The sequence below is a fragment of the Coccinella septempunctata genome, chromosome 6 (assembly GCF_907165205.1).
Source record: "Coccinella septempunctata chromosome 6, icCocSept1.1, whole genome shotgun sequence".
Taxonomy (NCBI): Eukaryota; Metazoa; Arthropoda; class Insecta; order Coleoptera; family Coccinellidae; genus Coccinella; species Coccinella septempunctata.
In genome coordinates this window covers 19,839,026-19,863,052 of record NC_058194.1, presented here as the reverse complement: position 1 = coordinate 19,863,052, position 24,027 = coordinate 19,839,026, and the positions used below count along the sequence as shown (strand labels likewise).

Below are 24,027 nucleotides of genomic sequence, written 5' to 3'. Positions count from 1 at the left end.
ATGACCTAAAACCGAGCTTTAGTTCAGTACATATGGCACTTTGTGGTAAGTTCATTTTGAAATGTTGCGATGTACCTTTCTAATTATCACCTGAAACATCTTGAAATCTTTCCGATAGTTTTCAATTTTAATTCAAAATATTAATTTTCTATCTTCTTGTTTCCATTCGTTGAAGGCCAACAAGTTAAATCATCGAAATAATTCAGCGTCAGTAATCACATATGTCTGTAATCGACCAAAGCTTGAGAGACTCTATACAGGACGATTCATGTAGACCGTCCACTAGAAGTTTTGGAAGAACTGGTTAAAATTGAGCTGAAAATTTCTAGCGAGTGTTTACGGACTCTATTCGACTAAAATATTTTCATAGAAGGGTAGGATTTAGAGTACATAATTCAAATGGATCCCATATTTTTCATTTCTCATATTGATCCTACTCGGAAATATAGGATAAGTTTATGAAACATCGTCCAAACCAAAAACGAATAGTTTTGGAGTTATTCAAATAAGACGAAAATTTTACTAATTTGGCTCGAAGTATTATTTTTATTCTCTGCCAGAATAATTATGATAATTTTTCAAAATATTAACACCACTAGAAATATAACAACTCACACTGTAGGTGGGAAATAAATCGTCAAGAGACTTCAAAATTCAATCTTTTCTATGGATTAGAAAACGGAGAAAAAGCTTAATAAGCCAAAATAATTATGGAGAAATTCCATAAAAATTTTGGACTACGGAAGTTGAATTAACCAAAAAACATAGAACGAGTCATAGAATGAAATTCAATAGAGGAATCATCGCCAAACTGATAAAATGAATATGAAGCATAAATAAAGTGGTTTTCCATCCATTGAGTTTTCGTACTTTTGATTTGTCCATTTCGACGACATTGCTATGAACACCCTGTTAAATTATGAATTAAGAATTTTTTCACACAGTGTAAATGAAAAGTTATGAACAAATTTAAGGCCTGATCCTTTTTTTTGTTACAGAAATGGAATTCAGCAGACATTCTATGGGAACGAGAAGGCAATCAAAAAAATTTTGATGGTGTTTCCCTGTAATTGAAAGGGTAGAAAAAGCAACCTTTAAAATTTGTTCCGCAGGAAACTTTTTTCGTTATGCATATTATTCCATTGAAAAATAATTTTTTTATAGCTTGATTCATTCGCAATAAATGAGGTTCCCTGTAATTTTTCACTAAAAGTGAAGGTTTTTGAGAAAACAAATAATTAATCAATACAGGAATAATCTTCTTATTATAGGGGAACACTATCAATTCGTTTATTGCCTCCTTCATTTCATAAAATGTCTGGTCATTTTCATTTCTCTCAGTTTTCTGTTCTATAAGCAAAACATTGATTTTCTGGTACCATCTTGAGGGGGCTCGAAAAAAAAATATATGAAAAACCGTTACTTTTTCTTGTTGAGACATCAGCATCCTATACATCTTTTCGCAAATACTCATTTACACCCTGTATATGTATATGCTTACCAATTTGAAACTATTTCATGGGATAAATTATGTGGCTCAATATCACCAATGAAGAGTTTATAGCTCTGATTGTTGAAATTACGGGAAATCGATTTACACACCCAATTCCACGTAACAATAGGCAAATAGGATCCAAAAGCAAATTGCAACCTGTCAGCTTGTAAAACAGAACGGCTGATGCTTTGGACGGTCTGGTAAAAAATTTGATATCTCGCTCCAGTTGAGTCTGACAGAGCAATATATTTTAGGGACAAACATAGGAGCCGTCAATTACAGTCATCTTATCGGATACATTCAATCGATTTGAATATCCACAACAGATTTTCACAACGAATACATATCCATTTTCACTTGTTCGGTTTGAATGATAGTTTTGGAAAATGAGGCAGCCAAAATAATTGTAAAATATTTAAAATTTTTCCTTCTTCAAATGCACCAACTCAAATGTTGATTGATAGTCATAGTATCCTGAAATATAAATTTTTTTTATTCGATGAATAAGTTCTTAGAACGTGCACCCTGATGAAGAATGCTTTCCGAAAAATTTATAACAACCTGTATATATTAAGCGGTAAAACGTCATGTATACTTGTCGATGTTGCCTATTTAATGTTTGCTTGGAGCCAATTTTCATTTCTTCCTCACAATCGAAATTTTTAATTTGAACATCTATCACAATCCTCAGATCATGCAGAATTTTCTTCCACTAAGGTATCAACGAAAAAGCAGTGCGCTGTTTCATCAGAAAAAATCTCATTGACTACTTCTGTATTGAAGTAATCCTTCCATTCATTTCCAAGTCCATATATGACGACCAAAAAAAATTATCCGCTGCATTAATCATGTAGAAACATGTGAGGATTTAATTTCTCGATTCTAGGAACACGTAAAACCGATAATCAGAAATTCCATTTTCAGGAGGATTACATTGTGAACTCCGGTGGTAAAATATCTTCTGCATTCAACACATTATTGACGTTTAATTGAATTTTAGAGTCCAGAGTTCAGGGTACTGAGAATTAATACAAACCAACACATTTCAAAAAAGTGTAACCTTCTTCTGAAGAAGAATATTCAGTTATTTTTTGAAAAAGGGCAAAATTGTTTCGAAAAATTGGTTCTGTCAAATAGTGTATAAGTTCAAATGTTTGAAATAATTTCAACTATATAAATTGGAAAAATTAGGATTCATAACTGAATCCATTTAATTTTTTATATACTTGCTTTTCAGAGGTGATGAGATGAAACAAATGAATTAATTAAAGGAAAATGTTTGCTCCTTAGAAAATATCCCTCAATCGATATAAAATGTGGGTAGAACAATTTCATAGTAACTGTATAATGTTGTAAAATTTGAAATTTCAGTAAAAAATATTCACCAGATTTTTCCAAAAATCGTACTTGTTTGTAGTGATTTTCTCGTGTTAGGAAATGGAATATTCATGACCCATTTCAATCAATCCTACAAGGAAACGGTAGTCTGTATTTTTAATCAATCCTAACGAAAGTGATCCTGATTAGAATCCATTATTTTTTTGTTAAATGAAGAATTAGGATTTAAACCAAATATAAACTGGAAAAAATCTCCACCAGCTGAAAATATTCATCAGTCAATTCCAACACTAACTTCAGATATACTTGTTACATTGAATCCGAATCTATCTTTGTTGTAACATAGTAATTTGGGTTTTTTTTTATTTTTTTTTTAATAATGATCACAAAACCACATCGAAGAATTGGAAGATGCTCTGTTTGAATAAATCTATACTATCTATACTAACAAGAACACTCTGACTGACAATAAAATACTATAAGCTGTATTACCATACACGAGAAATAAAAAAAAATAAATAAAATTCATCCATCAACATGTGAGCACCAGTGACGGTGCATTTCGTAGGAATTCTCAATATGGAGGAGACCATAAACTTTACAACCCTTTTACGATCTTATTTGGACGAGTATATTCGAGTAAGCTTCATGACATTTGGCTGTACTCATGTCTTGGAATATTTGTTGTTTCATATACTTAAATATTCAATTGTCGACTAGTTTTATTGTATTTGATAATACGCAAAACCCTGATTGAGCTCCTGTACTGCAGACATTCGCTCCCAAATATTTGAACTATTTCACCTGTTCAACCTTCTCTCTATCAATTTCTAACCTCAACTCCTCCTCCTGATCTTAGTTGATTGCCATCCAGTTTATCCGTAACATAATCTTCACAACTCTCCACCACCTATAACCTGATATTTTCCTTATTTCCAAGACAAAATTCGATTTCAATAATTGTATCAAACTTTTCAAGACTTCAATTCGTGAAGAAAAAAATGTATCCATGGCTGGAACAGCGTGAAAAACTGACCCTCCAGGCCCTGAAATACATATCGAGGATACAGGATTATAATTGAATTATTTGGAGCTCACGAAACTTTTCTAATCGAACTATTTTCTGATTGTCTTCACTCTTTCTTCTGACGTATTTCTAGCTAATCTTGACATGCCATTAAGGCAGCGTGTTTTCCATCGAGTTTCGGAAGTTTTATTTAATCCATTTCAGTTTCATGAACTGGATTATACTGTCGTGTTGGGTAAAAAGTGATGAGTGATAGAAAAAGGACAGAAGGAAAGATTAACAGACAACATGAGAGGGGTTGCTTATACGGAAATGTGCACTGAAACTTTTACGACTTTTATGAGCTTTGCATGTTGGTTTGGTATCATGAATCGGACTTCATTTGAGGTTTACATTAAGTTTGCCAGTATGGTATGATTTGCTTTGAATGGGCACGTTTTCGTTGAAAGGTTACCCTTGAGGTTTCAGTGCGCAATATTTAATCTATGTGAAGTGCCTTTTAACAAAAAAATCGCTTTTCGTCCTCCGTTTTCCCATATAAAGACGAAAGTTGTGACTAGCTCATTCGCCATTTTGCAATTATCGTCTTATCAAATCTTTATAATCTTTATAGGTAAATAGAACGTCCTCATAAATTATCATATACCTACAAACAAAATTTATTTGAAATTTAAGTTTTGTTCATTAAATTTCGATCAGTTTTGAAGTATTCAATGTAATCCAGCTATTGATGTAAAATGTTCGTAGGTATGTATGTAAATTTTGTTCTTATAATGAGATAATCATTGAAAGTCTCAAAGAAAACGAAACTAGATGAACGTAAAATAGTGTCCGATTGAAAAGTAAATTTCTTATCTCCGTGAAATAATTCACGCAGTTTGAAAATGGAATGTCAAGGAGTATAATAGGCTTATCCTTTTTTACCAAAACAAAAAATGAACAAAAATATAGGTATAAGTAAGTTGAACTGTATTGTTTGGAGCAAAATAAATATTGGCCAGAGTATTTATGGTATTTTGTGACATGGGCAGCAAATTTCTCTGAATAAATCTATTTTGTCTTGTGTTCTTGTCCTATCTTCGCCGACTATCATCTGTAACGTTGTTCATCACAAAAAACAAACTAAAAAATATCATTGATAATCATTTATTAATTAGGCGAATATTTCTAAATTTCTTCTGTCTTTTTGAGTAAACATGTTATACGATCAATTTCTTGCCAGAATTTCCTCACATTCATTTTATTGTTCAGTTTTCTGAAAGCAAAAGAATATGTACCTACATTGTATATATATCGAACGAATAAATCTCCTAAACGTACCAACACTATAATACGTTTAGTTCTAGCAAAATATTGTTATTTTTATGAGACTAGTATAAGAATTTTGATCAGCACTTCAGTTTCTCATAATTTCTGTACAGCTTGAGTTATTAGCAACATGAGATATCTAGGTCGAAGTCATTATGTGAAGTTTATTTTTTCGACAAACTCACGCTACCTTCATTGTTTGCTATGAAATTATATCCCATCTTCAATGAGTTCCCAAGTGATCCCATTAAAAAGAGGAGTGATTAGGAACTTCTACAGTATCTGGAATTTTCTGCTTTCCCCTGTGATATTATAACTTTCCAAACTCTCTATCGCTCATCTGTTAGATCCTAAAAACGTTCCGACTGATAGCTCTACACCTTCTTTTTCATCCGGCATTGTTCATCACGCAGAAAATTTTAACGAAGTATGGTTCTCGAAAGGCTCGGAGTGTGTTTTAACAGATCTCTACGAAATATAGTATCGATTTCATCAATCGACTTCCACTGTTTTTTCACGCATTCTGTAGGAATAAAGGAGAAAACCGAAATTCAATTTCAGAAATGGTAAAAAGACAATACAACCAGTGAGAAGTCTGACTTGAAGTTAGATATATTAAACCTAGGGAAAGAATATTACGAGAAGATTTTTACCGATTTCAACAATGCGTGAATTTTACTGATATCATAATAAATAATAATAAAAATCAAATTTTAAACTTATCAAAGAGGAATGAAATAGTATAAAAACTCAAAAGATATCATATTTTCTAAGTTTTCCCAAAGTTGAGATAAAATTCAAATCAAAAATTTTATTATAATGAAGTTGAATATTATCTTTCATTTATGGCCGTATGCACCGTTTGATTGAACAAAGCTTAAGCTCTAAAACGACGTTCAAGCATAGAATCTCTATGGAAAAAGAGGATGTTTAAGAAATTGATCTCGTTTAATGACACTGTGCATATGGCTATTAATCCAATAAATAAAGAGGGAGCACTTTTGGTTCATAAGTGATCCTCGGTAAAATATTACATCAGAATAAACTACAGGTATAGAGATCCAAGTGTCAAGAATCAGCAGTTAGTTACAATAATGATTATTCTCATTACACAATGAAACAATTTCATTATATTTTTCATTTAATTGATTCATTCAGAAATTTCATTTGTCCTTTGTAAGCCAGAGGTTGTTAAACTAGAAACTTTATGGATTTTCATCAATTATCGGCCACATTAATTCAATATTATAATGGTTATTTCAAAACTGCAGGAATGCCCTCTGAACACTGAACATGTATCTACTTGAAACCGGAACAAACGCTCAGAAAATAGCGGACGCTTTCAGCTCACACAAAAGCCCATATATAGCGCACATTTTCATTCAGTTTGCGTAACATCGATTCGATGTAATTTTATATATCCCGATCTGATACTCTTCCCCTGATGGGGTTTATTTATTGAAATACTGTTCGGTTCAGTATGGACCAGTTATCACATTAAGCTGTTTTCATTAACATTTAAATTCACAATTTCAAACATTTATTTTGAGGATTACTTTTACCTCTGCCACATATTCACTGTGGTTATCAAACTGTGGAAACCTCAGACTGCCATGAACTGAATACAAATTTCCATTGTCTCCCATACATTCAATATTGACTTCACAGACTGTTAATTATTAATTTGTGAAGATATACTGGTCCAACTATTTAGTGACCATGTTAACTGAATTTGAATCGAGATTAATCCATTATAAAAGGCAAATCGACTGCATACTACCAACAGCAGTTACTGCATGAAACACTAGTCACATTGTGTATGGAGAAAGAACACACAAACCATACATAAATGAAGGTAATATATCCGGGATATCTTCTCAACAATGAGTAGAATTGACATAGAAATGTGTTCAATACTATATATTTGTCTGAAAAGAAATTAATCTAAGACAAGAAACTACAGAAATAAAAGAATACAGAGCCAAGATAATGAAGAATGTACAAGTAATTTTATCGTAATTGTGACTCAAAAATACCACTCATAGATTTTGAACGATATCCAAAATTATCCCACAATAATTCAATATTAATAATATCTTGATTAATCAAGAAATTATTAAAATTGCTGAATTTTTTATTACCTTTTCTTAGTGTTTGATATAAATATAATTTAGGAGATCTTTAACTTGAACAATTTAATACTATACACTATTCGACAATTCAATAAGGTTCCAATCTAGCTATATTTTTTTTCTGCACCTCATGAGCTAACTGTTCGATATTGTCCTCAAGATAATAAGCCAAAATACATACTTCAAAATGATGTAAATTTTTGTATTAACTCACCTTCATACTCTTGGTCCATCTGGAAAAAAAAAATATTTGCATTAATATAAGAGCATTTGGAAAAATATTTAATTGCACTTTTTATACCTGGACTACCAACTGATAATTCGATATCTTCCAAAAAAAAGTTCTTGTAAAATTCATACGGCATCCGCCGAGCTCATAAGTGGATGAATATGCTAAAAAGCGACGTAAAACAGGAATTTCAGATTTGAAAGAAAAATGTTAAATGAATGAATATTTCATGATGGAATTCGTTCAGGAAATTAAGATAGGGAAGAGGAGAAAAAGCACGAAGCATATGGAAAACGTTTGATAATGGTAAAAGACAGTAATGCGATGTATTTCTATTTTTAGAACAGTCGGTGAAACTTTCAGAATATTATTTTCATAATTCTGAATAACAGTACTCAACATACCTAAATAAAAATATATATAAGATGGTTTTCTCTTCTTTTGTATATCGGAAGTTAATAACAGAAATTTGATGTCTGTCTCTATAAACAGGATTTATCTACATAAGTTTCAACAAAATGTTACAAGAAATATCTTACATATAAACAGGAATCGGAAATTAATGCTATTAGCTTCTAAATACTAGGTACTTATAATGTGACAAACGGAAAATCTAAATAAACAAAACTGTCAAAGAGAAGTCATAAAAATGAAACATGTTCACTAAGACAGAGTTTCATTTTTACATATATTTTCTTGGTGTTCAAAAATTCTTCGCCGATTCGGATATTTCTTCATTTCAATAACTCTGTATACATTGGAATATTTGATATTCAATATTCGAGATATAACACATGTGTATACTGTGTACCAAAAAATGCAAAAATTATGGTCCCATACAACTAGTTAATCAGGATTAAATTAAGGTAACCTCAGCAGAGATGAAAATAGCAAATTGGGCATGGATTTCCTGTAAAACGAACAGGTAGGTAGTATAGAGACATTCTCATATTATTAGTGTCACCTGCGAAGCAACAATAAACCAGAGACAAAGAAGGGAAGGTTTAGAATTTCAACGCTGCAGGCAGTGAGACTGGTGATATATCTGATATAAATATCAGGATAGTTGATTATGTCTGATATAAATTTCAAGACAGTAGCTGGAGAAATGTGTTTCTGCACTTCTTTTGTTTGTTTCTCAACTTCAATTTATTTCCTCGATCGAGCCTGTTATTGCGAACGTTGCTTTTTATCTAATTCAGTAAAACTCTTAATGAAAAATTTCAGTAATTCTTAAAAATGGCTGTGAATTTAAGAATTAAGGTCTAAATTTTTGAATAACGCTCAAGACGGAAAGGTGATCTCGTAGAATTCACGAGTGGGCTCAGAAAACTTATCACAAGTTAAATTAGAAATTCATAGAGGCGAAAAACTACAACCACAAGATGTGAAAATGAATTGGCGAAATAAACTCAATCTTTGTATTCCCATATTAAATATGCACTATAAATTTTACAACGGAGATCGGGCAGGAATAAATAGGTTTTTTTGGATTACTTAGTTCCTGTCTAATGCGAACCGAGTGCAGCAAATAGAGGAATCGCCCAGAATGATCAGGAAAAGTGCTTTCCCTTTTCCCCTGAGATCCGCGAAAAGTAAACAGCAAAACGAACCTTTTCCGCTTGATGCGTTCGAAGACTAACAAGCATTCTCGTGAAAATAAAAAAAAAGAGTTCTCATAATATAAACAAGTTCAGAACAAATTCCGCCTTAATGAATGTCGGTTCACCCTTCATCATCCTTGCGGAATAAGAAGGTGAAAAAAGCAATTTCAGTTCATCAGGGTATATGATCCTATTTCTCTCGAGAAGCTCGAGGAATTTCTGTTTTCATATTTTGTCTGTTCTGACATACAGAATCGTATCAGTCTGAAATTGACAGATTTCAATCTTCTTCCAACAAATCAAATATCTTCTGGGAGTTGAATTTATACGAAGGTTAAGTGTGTATCGGTTCATGTTACATCCAATAATGGATCTTTGTAATAAAATGTAATCTCCCTTGAAATTCTCATAATTCGCCTTTAGAGATATGTCGATATCAGAAAACCAATAAAAAGTGCTGAAGTTTTCCTTGAAAAATTAGCGAAATTTAATTGGTATTGCCGACACTTGATGAAAATCCATTACTGAACTGAAGAAACAGAATCACATGACAATTCCCCAGTAGTAGTAGTTTTAAACGGATCACAATAGCTTCTCAGACTACATACGGTTCCGTGAGAACTCTAACAGGACAGGGTTGGATCTCCATTCCTTTTCGTCTTTCCAGGGGCTCACGCTCCGCCAGTCAGACTAACTCCGGTGTCGTTAGAACTCCGACAGGACAGGGTTAGTTCTTTTTTCCTTTTCGTCTTTACAGGAACTCATCACCGCAATGCTTAATGCGAGGTTCAAATTCAAGAGTCAACTGCACCCGAGATCAATTTTTAAAGACTATCCACAATAACTGAGGGAGAGGAAAAAGGAAATCTCCCATTAGCTAAAAATGTTAAAATTCATGATTTTAATTAAGTATGTAGTTAATGACCTCTGTTGATTAATTGAATTGATGATGGGCTTAAAGGTCTAGAAGGATTTAAAGAAAATCAACTCAATAAAATGCCGACAGTTTCGGTCTATATTTGGACCATCTTCAGGGCTCTGGAACGAACAATACAGAATATCACAAACATAGAGCGTGACTTAAAATTACGTGACATACAGTACGTACATAAAAACAATTTTCTAGAACTTACATTATTTTCTGGTTTTCCGTGTTTTCACTTTCAAATTCGAAGAAAAACACAGTGCGGTGGAATTGAACATACCAGCAGTAGGAGAGCATCGATCACGACTGAAAACATGTAAAAATATAATTTACAAGATATCTTGTCTAGATTGTAATGGCATTTACATCGGCCAGACAGGAAGATATCTTAAAACGAGAATCTCCGAACACATGAGAGATGCAAAAAATATTTTGAATCCCCTAAAACGAAAACAGAACAACACAGCTCTGGCCGACCACGTACTCGAAAAACTCCACCGGTTCGATTTCGAAAACCCCACGATCACAGGATATCAAAAAATCCTTAAGAAAAGACTGCTACACGAGATGATATGCCTCAAAGGAAACATAAACTCCATCAACAAAAGGTCCGACATCGACAATCTCAATTCATGCTACTTCGGCCTGATCAACAAGATGCAAAAGTTGGGACATTGAAATATGGAAATTCAGACGGCTTTGTTAGTTTCATAGTCATTACGGAGGAGTTTATATTATTTCCACACTGTGACATGCCACCAATCTTCTTTAATCCTTTTATTCCCAACACATGGGGAATTCCTATCACCGACCGTTTATTTACATGTTTTCAGTCGTGATCGATGCCCTCCTACTGCTGGTATGTTCAATTCCACCGCACTGTGTTTTTCTTCGAATTTGAAAGTGAAAACACGGAAAACCAGAAAATAATGTAAGTACTAGAAAATTGTTTTTATGTACGTACTGTATGTCACGTAATTTTGAAGATGGTCTAAATATAGACCGAAACTGCGTCGGCATTTTATTGAGTTGGTTTTCTTTAAATCCTTCTAGAGACCTTTAAGCCCATCATCAATTCAATTATTCATGATTTTTTTCACACGGTGATGAATCGGTTTCAAAAATAAAAAGGATAAGAACGGTCTGAAAAGTTAACGTTTTACTACAATTAATGAACTTTGGAATCGGTCAAAACTTTATATTTACTAGGCACGTGGTTGTGCAAGGTGAGGCCCTGATATGAGATAGACGACTCAAACTTTTTTGTCCTATGTAAGGGAACACTGAGCAAGCTCGCGCCTCTGGTGGGGTAGTCATGAAAATTTGAATTTTTTACCACCGAACCACAATTTGATTTCATGTACACTAGCACATTCAAAATATAAATACATGGAAATGTGAGAATCCTGCGAGCCACAAAGAATGGCTTACAAGAATCTCTGTGAGAATGTCGAACATGATTCGCATGACTCTTTTTTGAGCAATGAACACTGTCTCGCTCTGTACGGAGTTACCAAAAAATATGAAGTTGTAGGAGAGGTGGCAGTATACTAGGCCGTAGAAAATAGAAACCAACGTCGAGTAAGGCATGGATTGTTTGATGCGAGAAATGGCGTAGCATGATCTATAAATTTTATTACAGAGAGCATCTATTTGCTGCTCCCATCTGAGATGGCGGTCAGGGAAAATTCCAACAAATTTCGTACAGTCTACAGACTGGATAGTAAAATGCTCGAATTGAAAGTTCAGTACACAATTGGAGGAACTCTTGGACTTGAAATAGAGACATTTAGTTTTCTCTATATTGACCATTAAGGCATTTAACCTGCACCACTCTACAAATCTCCGAAAGAGGAGTGAAGTTGAACCTTCAGTTCATCCAAGGAACCAGCGGACAAAACAATAGATCAATCATCGGCAAACAAGATTAAAAGCGCATTCGGGATAAATTCAGGCAAATAATTGATAAACAAAAGGAACAACAAGGGATCGAGCACATACTCCTGAGGAACCCCGACATTGACGCCATGAGCACTCGAGAATACATCCTTTATCCTTACTCTCATTTTTCTCAGGTTTAGACAATCAAATAGTCAGTCCAGAAAAACACCTCTCAAGCCCAAGCTGTACAGTTTCCCTAGCAAAAACCCAAAGTCAAGAGAGTGAAACGCCCTCGACAAGTCAAAGAATAGACCCGCAACATGTCTGCCAGCATCAAGACAACTATAGACCTCTCCAAGTAGGCCACAAGTAGCCGTTTGGGTGGAACGAGTCTTTCGGAAACCATGCTGGCAATCGCTTAAAACATTAGACTTATTAAGGAACTCAATCAAGGAACGGGAAAAAAGAAGCAGACTCATCTTCAAACGGAGCGGTGTAGGATTTTTTAAACAAAAATCAATCTCCATTACAATTTATCCTAGTAAAGATACTGTTGTTGAATTTTTCAAGTGTTTTATTCAGCATTTGAAAATTTTTCGAATTTTAATCATCACATCATTTTCATCCTTTTCTATGTTCAATTAAGAAAGAGGCATTGAATTTTTTAACTTAATTGGTTCACATCAGATCAAAAATTATCAAAATTCTCATATTTTTCCTGTGGGAAGAAAATTGAATTGGTTGTGTACAAGAGTCCCACTTCATATTACTTAACCAGTTTTTTTTTATACAAACTTCCGACTCAATTGTTCCCAAAATACATCCAGTTTCCTGTCCCAGTTGGAACATGAACAATTTATTCCTTAGCTTTTGTGGCAACGAAACTGATTTATTATGCTTTCCTTTCGTATGCAGAATACATGTGTGGAGAGCGTATTATGCAATCCTTCCCTACTTTTCTGTCCATGGAGTAATTCGTGTACTCTCTCAGATGAGAAGGCTTCCGAATCTAACTCGCGTATTCAACATGTTGTAAATTAAAATAAGTTGGGAGTTTCGTCATTGACGCTTAAGATGCCTTTGGATGTACCGCAAGTTGCGTTTCCTTGCATTACTCTTATTTCTGCCCCGAACTCAGAAATGAGTTTCTCTTTAAACATATTGTTAATTCTGTGGATACATAAAGTCATAAAACATTTGTCGTATTCAAGAAAAAATAGTTTAAGGCATTTTTTCTTATTCTTATCAGAAGCAGGCTGATCTGATGATTTTTCAAAACATCATGCTCATCAAAAGTTAATTACATTGGTTCTTTTCGAAGATGCATATTTTCACTGAACTTTCATCTGAATATGTTTTTCAATTACGTGAACTTATAACGATTAATAGAACTCAATCAACTCATTTCAGCGTCTCAATTGTAAATTAATGGTGAAGAAAATATCAATTTCATTTTCTGATAACCACAAAATTAAATAAAAGATTATGGTGGGATTCTATTCTCCAAGAGCCTTTCAACTAGCCCATAGTATGTGCTATTCTTGAAAATACTTTGTTATAAATTATTCGAGGGTCATCTAAATTACTGAACATCTGTATCTTAACTGACTTTATTCACAGCGACAATTTTACATCTCTTATTGGAGTATCAATCATCAAGACAAACACAACTACAGAAATGCACATATGACATCTCCCCTGTTCAATAAAATAAAAAATAATACTAGCCAATATAATTAAGTTACAGTTAGGATATACTAATATCCAAGTCTCTTAGGTTTAACAATCGTTCTTCCAAACCTTGTTTTATACGTGTCTGATTCACTAGAAGAATCATTGTTATTCAAATTTCTGTCAGGTACATTTTCATCAGTTACACTTTCATCATCTGAGTAATAAATATCAGTTTCTTCATAGTATGGTTTTATAAATGATCTATTTCTTTTTTTTACAATATTTGAATTATTTTCTTTTACATAATAAGAATGATTATTACATTTCTTCACAACTTTTCCAGGTAGCCAAATATTCTTATTTTTAATGTATACTTTATCACCCATGTTGAAACCTTTCAAAATCCTAGCATTTCTATTATAATAATTTTGTTGAATTTTCTGTTTATTCATTAAAAAATCTCTCTGCAATTTGAAGTTAATTTTTTGCGGTTTCAGAAATTGAGGTCTAACAGGAAGAAGTCCTATTATTTTCCTACTAAACATCAGTTCACTTGGTGATTTTATATTACAATCAATTGGAGTGTTTCTTAATTCTAAAAGAGCTAAGTCAATGTCAGTTTTATCAAAAGTACATTTCTTTATAATATGTTTTACAGTTTGAATGTGTCTCTCAATAAGACCATTAGATTTAGGATACAAAGGACTTGAAGTTTGATGAATAATATTCCACTCTCTACAAAATTTCCTAAATTCTTCACTGCCAAAAGGTTGATTATCAGAAAAAATTATAAAAGGTATACCATGTACAGAAAAAATAGATTTTAGACTTATTATTACACATAATGCCGAGGTATTTGATATTTTTCTTATTTCTACAAATTTGGAAAAATAATCTATTACAATAAGATACAAACATTTATTGATTTCGAATATGTCTTCTCCAAATTTTTGCCATGGACCATCCGGAACTGGATGTGGTGTTAGAATTTCTTTGGGATTATTATTACTAAATCGATTACATGTGGAACATGACAAAATTTTCATTTCAATATCTTTGTTGATACCTGGCCAATAAATAACTTCAGAGGCTTTCAATCTGGTTTTAGTTATTCCCATATGATTTAAACGTAAAATATTTAGCATATCTTTTTGCAAACTTTTTGGCACTATTAAAGAATTATTTCTATAAAGAAGATCATTAATAATAACAATTTCATGTCTAACATTGAAATATAATTTCGTAGAGTCTATACATTTTGATCGTGAATTTGGCCAACCTTCTTTAACATATTTCATCACATTTTGTAAGATAGGATCTTTTTTAGTTTCCATTTGAAATTGTTCCAGTTTTTTATCAGATATGGGAAAATTATCTATTAAATAATTTATTTGTGACTCATATTCGTCTGAAAACAAAATTGTATCGTCTTCATCTATTTTAATTCTAGAATAAGTGCATCTGCAATGTACATCTCTTTCCCTGGTTTGAACACAACGTTCAGATCATAAATTTGTAAGTCAAGCATCATTCTTTGTATTCTCATAGGACATTTTATCAATGGTTTTTTAAAAATTTGAACTAACGGTTTATTATCCGACTCTACAGTTACTGATCTTCCAAAAATATACTGATGAAATTTTTTACAACCATGAACAACAGCAAGCAGTTCTTTTTCTATATGCGCATATATTTTTTGTGTTTCTGTAAGAGATTTTGATGAATAAGCTATGGGACCAGAATTTTGTAACAAACATGCCCCAACGGTGCTATAACTAGCATCTACACTCAATGTTAAAGGTAATTTTGGTTCATAATACTGCAAAACTGGAGGTGTTGTTAAAATGTGTTTTAAATTTAAAAAAGCTTGTTGATGTATGGTATAGTTAATAGTTCGATGAGGTTGCGACTAAGGGGTTGGAGAAAAACCCTCAAGTTTTTGGGCAGAAAAAGAGGATGATTCAAGATCAATTGACGGGTTTCAGAGTTATTAGTTCAAGAGATATTAATTTTGTTCCAGACTTATGCCCAGCCTATTTTCCAGGCTATCATTTTTTGAGGGTCACTAGGCAGGTTCAACACACTGGTAGATGGATCTTGATTATAAGGTAGATAAGGAGCTATTCGTGAGGTGTTGCCATGGTGGTGACCTTTTTATTCCACTAGAAGTATTTTTCCAATGAAAAACAATTCTTTACTAATCCTGTTTGGCCCTTTTTTCCATTCGAATGAAGTCACATTCATGTTTAACAGTGAATGCTTCCACGCTTCCTGAAGCAGTCAGATCAATATCCCGATATAAGCCATAAGCTTTCAGTTGAAATTTTTTTTATCCCCTTAGCTTGCTTCTCTGCTTCGCTATTCATATAACTGACCGAAGTTTAATGCAATGGATCATTGTTTCATCTATTGTTATACCCCATGAAAAGGCCTTTTTTATTCGCATATAACAGCCCCAAATAGCGTTCTGTTGAATTTTTTTTGAGAAACTTTGGTTTATTGCCAAACTAGCAAAGCGCTCACATACTTCAATTCTCATGCAAAACACAAAGTGCGCTCTGAATCGATATCTAGGTATCAGCTATTCCAAGCACTTGTCGTAGTGTAAAACGATTTTGTAGAGTTTTTCGCATAACTTCATCATCAATTCGTGCATGTGTATATATATATCTCCCGAAAAAAACTATCGTAAATCTGAATGTGACACATATTCTGAAAAAAGCACTCCTAGTAATACAATTCAAAATTTGAAACCAAAAGACACTGGGTCTTCTTGTTCATTGCCAATGTTTCGTGAATTTTTTTCTTTCAAAATCCAGAATGAATAAAAGTCTAAGATGAGATTGTTTAATATTGATACGAGAAGTTGATGTAAGTAGCGTATATTCAGAATTACATTGCATCGAACTGTAGAACGAAGTGTTAACATCAAAATATTTCATATTAGAGTTGTTTCGGGTAATATGGCCTATGCGGCCAATATGGCCTGTACCGATTTTTCCAAAACTAATCAACTATAGTGGGGTACGTAACCTTCATATCGTCTAGGATCTTCATTTGACCGTCTCAGTTGATCCCTGTGTCGCACCGAGTGCGCATGTGTGAAGTCTGTGCGGTAATCGAAAATTATCTGAAGAGATCTTATTTTTTAGGTAAGTTCAACTTATTCTCTCTCGTTATGCATTATCTTTTTTTTTATATTGCGGTTGCATAGTAATGTAGGTAATCTATAAGACTATATTGTAGTGGCATTTTCTGAAAGAATCGTCCCCAAATTCTTAGGTTATATTCTTTATGATCAGAAAAGAACCCTGTGGACATTATGGCCCACTGTGTAGGTGGCTTATATAGACTACCAGGCCATATTGTCCACCCCAAAGATTATTGAGTTAGTTACTCTATAATCTTTGGTCCACACGTTATCTCGTCTTTCTAAATGGTTTTTTTTCTCCCAAGACAATGGCTCCAAGAAAACCCGTTGCAGAAATGAAACGACAAACTTGGTGTAAGGGGTTCATGAAAAAGCGAAATGAAGAAAATGGGTTAATTGAAAGGCTGAAAGCTACCAAACTGTACAATGTACCCCGAACAATTTTGAGACGTTTGGCATCTGAAGAAGATCTACCAGCTGATAAAGCGACTTTTGCGAAATTAGGAAGAAAACCCACCTTACAATGGCCTGGGCCCAAGCCTGGGCCATATTGACCTACCTTGTTTAAATTCTAACGAATATTTAATTTTGACAAGAAGGGTTGTTTGAGTTTTGTTTCGATGTTAATTAGCTTCAATTTATCATTGTTGTTTACTTTTAAGTTCAAAGAAGAGATACATCGAATAAGGATTGTTGTATCATATAAATTTTATATTTTATTTCCAAAAAGGCTTATGGTGTGCAATATTACTCAGGTTTTTATGAATCTCACCAAAGAATTTTTCAATTTTTCTTACTATAACCTATAACCAGCATCAATAATTTTTAATTGAGAACATTTCAAAACTTATCGTGAAGTGAGATAGATACAAGAGATTCAATATTTTCAACTGTTTAAATATTCCAATTAGTACTCTCTTCGTATTTGTTTGCTCTTCGGAATATGGAACTGTTTGTCAAATTAATTTTGTGAACTTTTGGAAAATAAGATAATCGATAATTTATACGTTCTCGCAAAATTCTCCATCCCTACACTTCAACTAGATAACGTCATACTGACGGTTCATCTTCAGTATGACTTTGTGCGCTCTTCGGAGAGGTTGAAGATTCTCACGTGTCTTCACGATCATTACGTGGTATATCAAAAATTCAACAGCTGGTTTCATTTGTTCGATTAGTTATTGTATTCAATCGATGAAATATGTTGCATTTCTTCACATATTTTTGCCTTTTGTAGTCTTTCGACAGCTGCTAAAGATCGCCTTTTGATGAAGAGGAATCCAACGTATCTGGACTAATTCCTAATGAGACTGTTAGTCACTGACTACACGTTCGTGGTTCAAAAGAACGTAGGCGTCACCCCCACGCAGTTTGAATAGGAAGCTCAGCGTAAGCCGATGGCACTGGGCCGAGGATCAACTCAATTTGACAGTTGAAGATTGGAGTCGATGTTTATTTACGGATAAGTCTAGATTTTGTTTCGTCTTCTAATAGACTTACTCTTGTTTTGGAGGAAATTTCAATTGACGCCGTTACCGGGTTAATGAAGCTTTGGAAGCTCATGCTATTGAAATAATACTGGCCAGCTCGCTTTCATGACAGTAATTTCCCGAGCATTTCGGGGCAGAGATGTCTAGACAACTTTCTTTCCTAGAACAACCGATAAATATATTTGACTAATATATTGTCCAACAAAACTTGAATCAAATATAATCATACAATATACAATAATTCCGTGGTGCCGGGGAAAAAGGAGTTAAGTCCATTTCTGATCAAAACGAGATATATCTTCACTCTGGATGTATTTATCCAAACCTTGCTTATGGGCCAAGCAAGATGAGTCAGATAAAGGAAATAAATGTCAGTTACCCATGCCCCTAAGGAGGTATCTTCAAATATCTCCTATAGAATGTTCCATTACAGACAAAATAACTCATCTCATTCTTAATGATCAACTTATCTCCTTTTTCCCCAACACCATGGAATTATGCAACTATCCCAGGAATTACTAAATTCTAACTAGACAAATTTCAGCTTTATTAAAGTAATAATGTAAGTTATAACATCGAAACACAACCTCTGAGTCACTCTTTTCATCTTGTGACCATAAATGTGATTGGAAAAAGCGGAATTGCTCTCTTAGGAATATCGAAAATTACCTCTTTCCACTATTATTGCTTTCAGCTTCAAGCATGAAACGTGAATCGATTTCACGCTTGCGGTCGCTCAGGAATGTTTGAAAAGCGGTTTAATCGCTAACCATCTGTCACAAGTAGGGAAAATATCTTTCGGAACAGCTGGAGCTTTTCACATCACAATAGGAGCAGTTAAGCATATTCAGAGATGCCGTGAATTCACTGGGAGAAAAAACGTAAAGGTGCGTTTTTTGAGACGTTTAACAGATATTGAATAATATACATTGAATAATGGTTGGATAATTGTACAAAAAAAAATTTTTTTAGCGATGCACCGCTATGACGACATATCCAAATTTGGGACACATGGTATAACATTCCTTTGCAACGAATAAAGCTCAATTTAAAATACTAATCGACCTGCCCAAGCATTTCCACAAAAAATAGGTACTCTTTGATTTATAATATAACTTGTATAACTAAGATGAACGATGATATTCTACCTTCTGCACTCATGACTACTCACCTTCAGCGTTTCCACCTTAGTTAAAAACTTTCTTTATGAATAAATCTCAAAACACCAGGATTTTCTTGTGAAACTTCCGAAACGAAGTTTATGGTGGAGTTATTATCAATTTAATTACTTTCAACCAAATGAATAATGGAATAAGTTTGCAACACATACCGAAACTTGCTGGGACGTAATCAAGCTCCTACAATCACCCTTGAGTTCGAGTTAGAGGCTAACCATAAAGGCAAGTTTACATTTCAGCTGAGATCAATCGAGTGAATTTTGAAGGGGCAGGAGGAACTGAAATTTTACGAGTTCGTCCTACTTTGATAGAATTCCATTCTCTGGGGTATTTCGGTTGTTCTGATCCGATCAGCCTTCCGCGTTGTGTTCTGAACGTCTGATATGGAGAGTTTACAATAGAATTAACATAGGTATGTTTCCTTGACAACTCGTTATGGAACCGCTTGTTCTACAATTCCCATTCACTGTACTGTTCATGAGCTGATTAATTCACCACTTGATAATGAAATTGATTCGGGTAATAACCAGTTATACAGGGTGTTCCGCCGCTATGTGACATTTTTCCAGGTGTGAATATTGTACATAAGGACAAGTCAGGAAGATATGAGCCTCCAAATGGTCATCCCGTAATTGAGTTGTTTTGTAATAACTTCTAAACGACTCAACCAATTCTGATACTTTTCTTTAATTTGAATCAATACAAATATATAGAGGTGAATAACAGATACCCTGTGAGATCCAGGGATCTTCATTATCCTGTAAACCGTCTCACTATGACAGAGAAACATCCACAATATATGTGTATAAGGCTTTTCAATCCTCTGCCTCAACGAATGAGGGTTTTTGGTTCTTACGAATTGTATGTTCAAAATATCAAATCATTTTTGTTGAGGTTGGAACCATATTCATGAATGATTATTTCAACAGATTCATGAATGATTAATAAACTATGTTTGACGTCCATCTTTTGCAGTTTTGTGTATTTGTATGTAGAATGCAATAAGAAATAAAGTATTTATTATATTATATGACTTTCACACTCCTCTCCAGAGGAAAATTCACTTATCCCAGATATCTCAGATATCAAAAAGATTAAGCTCTGTTGGAGCCCTTTCCAGGTTTTCGGGCTCGTGGTAGTGGTCGGGTCCGGGTCGCTCCTCGGCTCCCTGTCGCCGGTTGGATTCCTGCTCCACCCGCACTTCCTGTCGGAGCAGACGGTGTTCCTCTGCATTCCCCATGTACTTGCGTACAGTTCTCGCCGTTCCGAGCAGTACCGCCTTCTGCATGACTCTATAGATATTTTCGCCCAACTGAAGTTTCCTCAAGTTCTCTAGTAGTTTCTTCGGTATCAGGCCTGCAGATGAAATGACAATAGGGATGGCCTTGATATCTTTCAGCTTCGAATGTTATCTGGTTTGTTCCTCGAGATCTCTGTATTTTGAAATTTTTTCAGTGTGCCTATCTAGAAGATTGTTATTATTTGGAATTGCCACGTCAATGAATAGTGCTCTGTCCTCATCCTTATTGAGCAATATAAGGTCTGGTCTATTGTGGGTTATTTTTCTGTCTGTGAGAACGGTGCGATCCCAGTAGAGCTTGTGATGTTTATTTTCCAATACAGCATCCGGATAGTAATTGTTATAAGGAACCTTTTTCGAACTTAGAATTTGGCGTTTTAGTGCCAATTCTTGATGAAGAATCTTGGCAACAGCATCATCCTTGGCGATATATTTCATGTAATTTCTTGTTGGAATCACCTGATCCGGGATGGCGAGCATGAAGCCCTCTGTCTCAGGAAACAACCTCCCGGAAGTCAACCAGTAGTTCGACGCAGATATGTCGACGTAATCATGGTTGACCTCGTTCTGGTGCCTTTCATGCAAAGGTTCGCCAATCAGTTTCTGCATTTTACTTTCTGCAGAGTCTTCGACGGTTTCCAAGTGATCCTGTTGTAGCTTTCACGGCGTAGAACTATCAGCAACACAAACTACTCGATGGAGTTCTGACGAAACAGCCTTGCTCAGGAAATATTTTCGAAGTCCTTCAATTTCCCAGGACATACGGTTAGACAAATCAACAATTCCTCTACCCCCAAGATGTCGTGGCATATTATTATTATTATTATCAGTATTGATTTGTTTTCAACACCTTCCCCATAAGTATAGGGAAGGTACAAAAACTTGCTTGTACGTACATCACTGGAGAACTTTAGATCATCACAGATCTCACTCTGCATCTGGTGATTGATAGATATCCCATCTAGGGAAGGTACAAGTAATGAGAGAATTCAAAGTCAGAGAGCCTTGTCGTCTCTAAAGAAGTACGTCTCATCAGCGAACCTACCTGATTGAAAAATCATGCACAGGGTTTGGCACTGGAATATAAGGGACAAGCACCAAGTGTACACTATCTTTATGCTTCTGCTCTAGTGTTTTTCAGGCAGAAATACTTGTAGGTGAACGTAAACGTAGACATATTCTGATAGTGAAGCCACTATCAAAGCACTGAACATAATCGACTCAAAGCTGATGTGGGAGTGCCGAAGGAAACTTAATGAAATGGGTAAAAACAACAGGGTCTCTTAAGAGTGGGTTCATGGTCACTCTGGAATAAAAGGAAACGAGAAGGCTAACAAACTGGCCAGAAGGGGAGCACAAATGCCACTTAGTGGTCCAGAGTCTTTTTGTGGTACAGGTAAATGCACCTATAAGAAAGAGTTTCTGGACTAGTGAGAAACCAAAAGAGAGATTTTCTGGAGGAATCTTCCACAACCAGGTACGGATCATTCCAAAAAGTTCCTCCGGAATTTTAAAACTGTAAGATCCAAGAAGTTTTTGGATCTGAGAGTGAGAATATGCTACGTATCCTCACTGGCTTCTTCACAGCACATTGTCGCCTAAGAAACTTTATGATGAAAATGGGCTTATCAGGAACTGACTATCAGCATTCTCGAAACAGAAATCAGAAATGTCCACTCATATGCCCCATATATGCAGCTTCGAAATCAATTACTCCAGTTACAAGCAATTATTCTACTCATAGTGGTCGACTGAAATGCAAGCTGTTAGTCTTCAATTAATTGAAAGTTCCATTATTCAGCTCTGGACGTGTGACTAGAGGGTTTGCAAGTTTATGGGTTCGTAACTTTATGTTGAGTACGTATTCAGGCGTAATTGAGTTCGGTGGTTCAAGATTACCCCTGGAAGTGGAAATCAAACCGAATCGACTGAATAAGAGGTGTATTGTTGGTGGAACTCGAATTGAAAGATTTATTTTGAAACTGAAATGGCCTTCTGATTTAGATATCTGAACTGGGATGATAGCATTCTTCATATCTGGCGAAAATTATTCGTAGTCTATGTGAACTCGTTATGCGAAATACATTGCAGAAATGAATTAATTATAGCTTGAAAACCTACTCGTTATTCAGCAAAATATTGCCGAATTGCCTGCAATCGAGCTCCTCTGAATATGAGGCTTTATATTCTTTCATACATAATCTTTTTTCAATCACTTCATCAGTTGATATTTTCTGTCATTTTTTTTTCAGTCTCATTTTTTCTTGTGTTGCTGTTTCATCCTTCATTTTTTTCAAGTAATGGACAACATTGCTCGTATAACGGGACCTGTTTTTCAATAATAACCGCCTCACTGTCACTGACAGTAAACTTTATTTTGTGGTTTCGTTGTGAGGAATTCGTGGAGGCACAATGATATATGACCTTTTTTCCTCTTAATGTGCAGATCTTGGATGAGACATTGTATGAAACTTTGGATAAATTGTACTGTCATCAGCTCTTGGAACGTGTAAATTTTTGATTTAATTAGCCTTTTCAAAATTGGTGAAAAGAATTCATAACATACGAATAAGTCAAGTTAATAATGATATAATAATAAAAAGCTTGTGAGTAAAGCAAAAATGGATTGCCGATAAATTAATTTTAGTTTCAAAATACGAAGTGTTATAGCTGATGTCTTTCTGTTTCATACAAACAATAACGGATCATTGTTGTTCAACTATCTTTTTTGGTCGACCATGTCTTCTCCCTTTGTACAATTACTGTTTCTGTGAAAACATTAACACATCGCGAACCAATATACAGGAAAGATTGATAAATCGATCTTGAACTCACACTGAATCATTAAATAAAATATTTTCACTCGCCTTCTACTTTCTCCCAATTTTTGGAATTTTGATTTATATTCAATAATGAATGCTTTTTGCACGTAGGTTAAAACCATCTTCCTACTTGGCTGATGATTTTAATACAACAATCCAGAAGGCTTACTTGATGGTGTACCTGGAAAATAGTACAGGAGAAGCTAAGAGATAGGTCAGACACAAAATATTGCCCTTCAAAATTCCATGATCTAATTAACGACGAATTTGTTTTGAACGCGCTTTACTTGAACCCACCTTAACCGGTGCATTCACCAATTTGTTTCGATTATAATCTTCGCGGACGTAACCTACTCCCTACTCAAGTGTTTACCGAAGTCCTATTCAACACAAACAACCTCCATTCGTGAAGCTCTAAAAAATTCAGTTATCGCATGACGGACGGTAATTAAAAATTCAGACATCAAAACATG

At 34.4% G+C, this 24,027-nt stretch overlaps 1 protein-coding gene across 2 annotated transcripts in view; it reads right to left on the bottom strand.

Annotated features, from left to right (window-relative positions):
• LOC123315415 (FMRFamide receptor) overlaps positions 1–24,027 on the bottom strand; it is a 124,123-nt gene that overhangs the window by 22,776 nt on the left and 77,320 nt on the right. The window contains exon 3 of one of the 2 annotated variants that reach the window (XM_044901102.1): positions 7,515–7,533. The exons of the other annotated variant lie outside the window; for it this stretch is intronic. The gene's annotated coding sequence lies outside the window, so the exon portion shown is untranslated. The remainder of the gene's footprint in view (positions 1–7,514; positions 7,534–24,027) is intronic. 2 annotated transcript variants of the gene reach the window in all.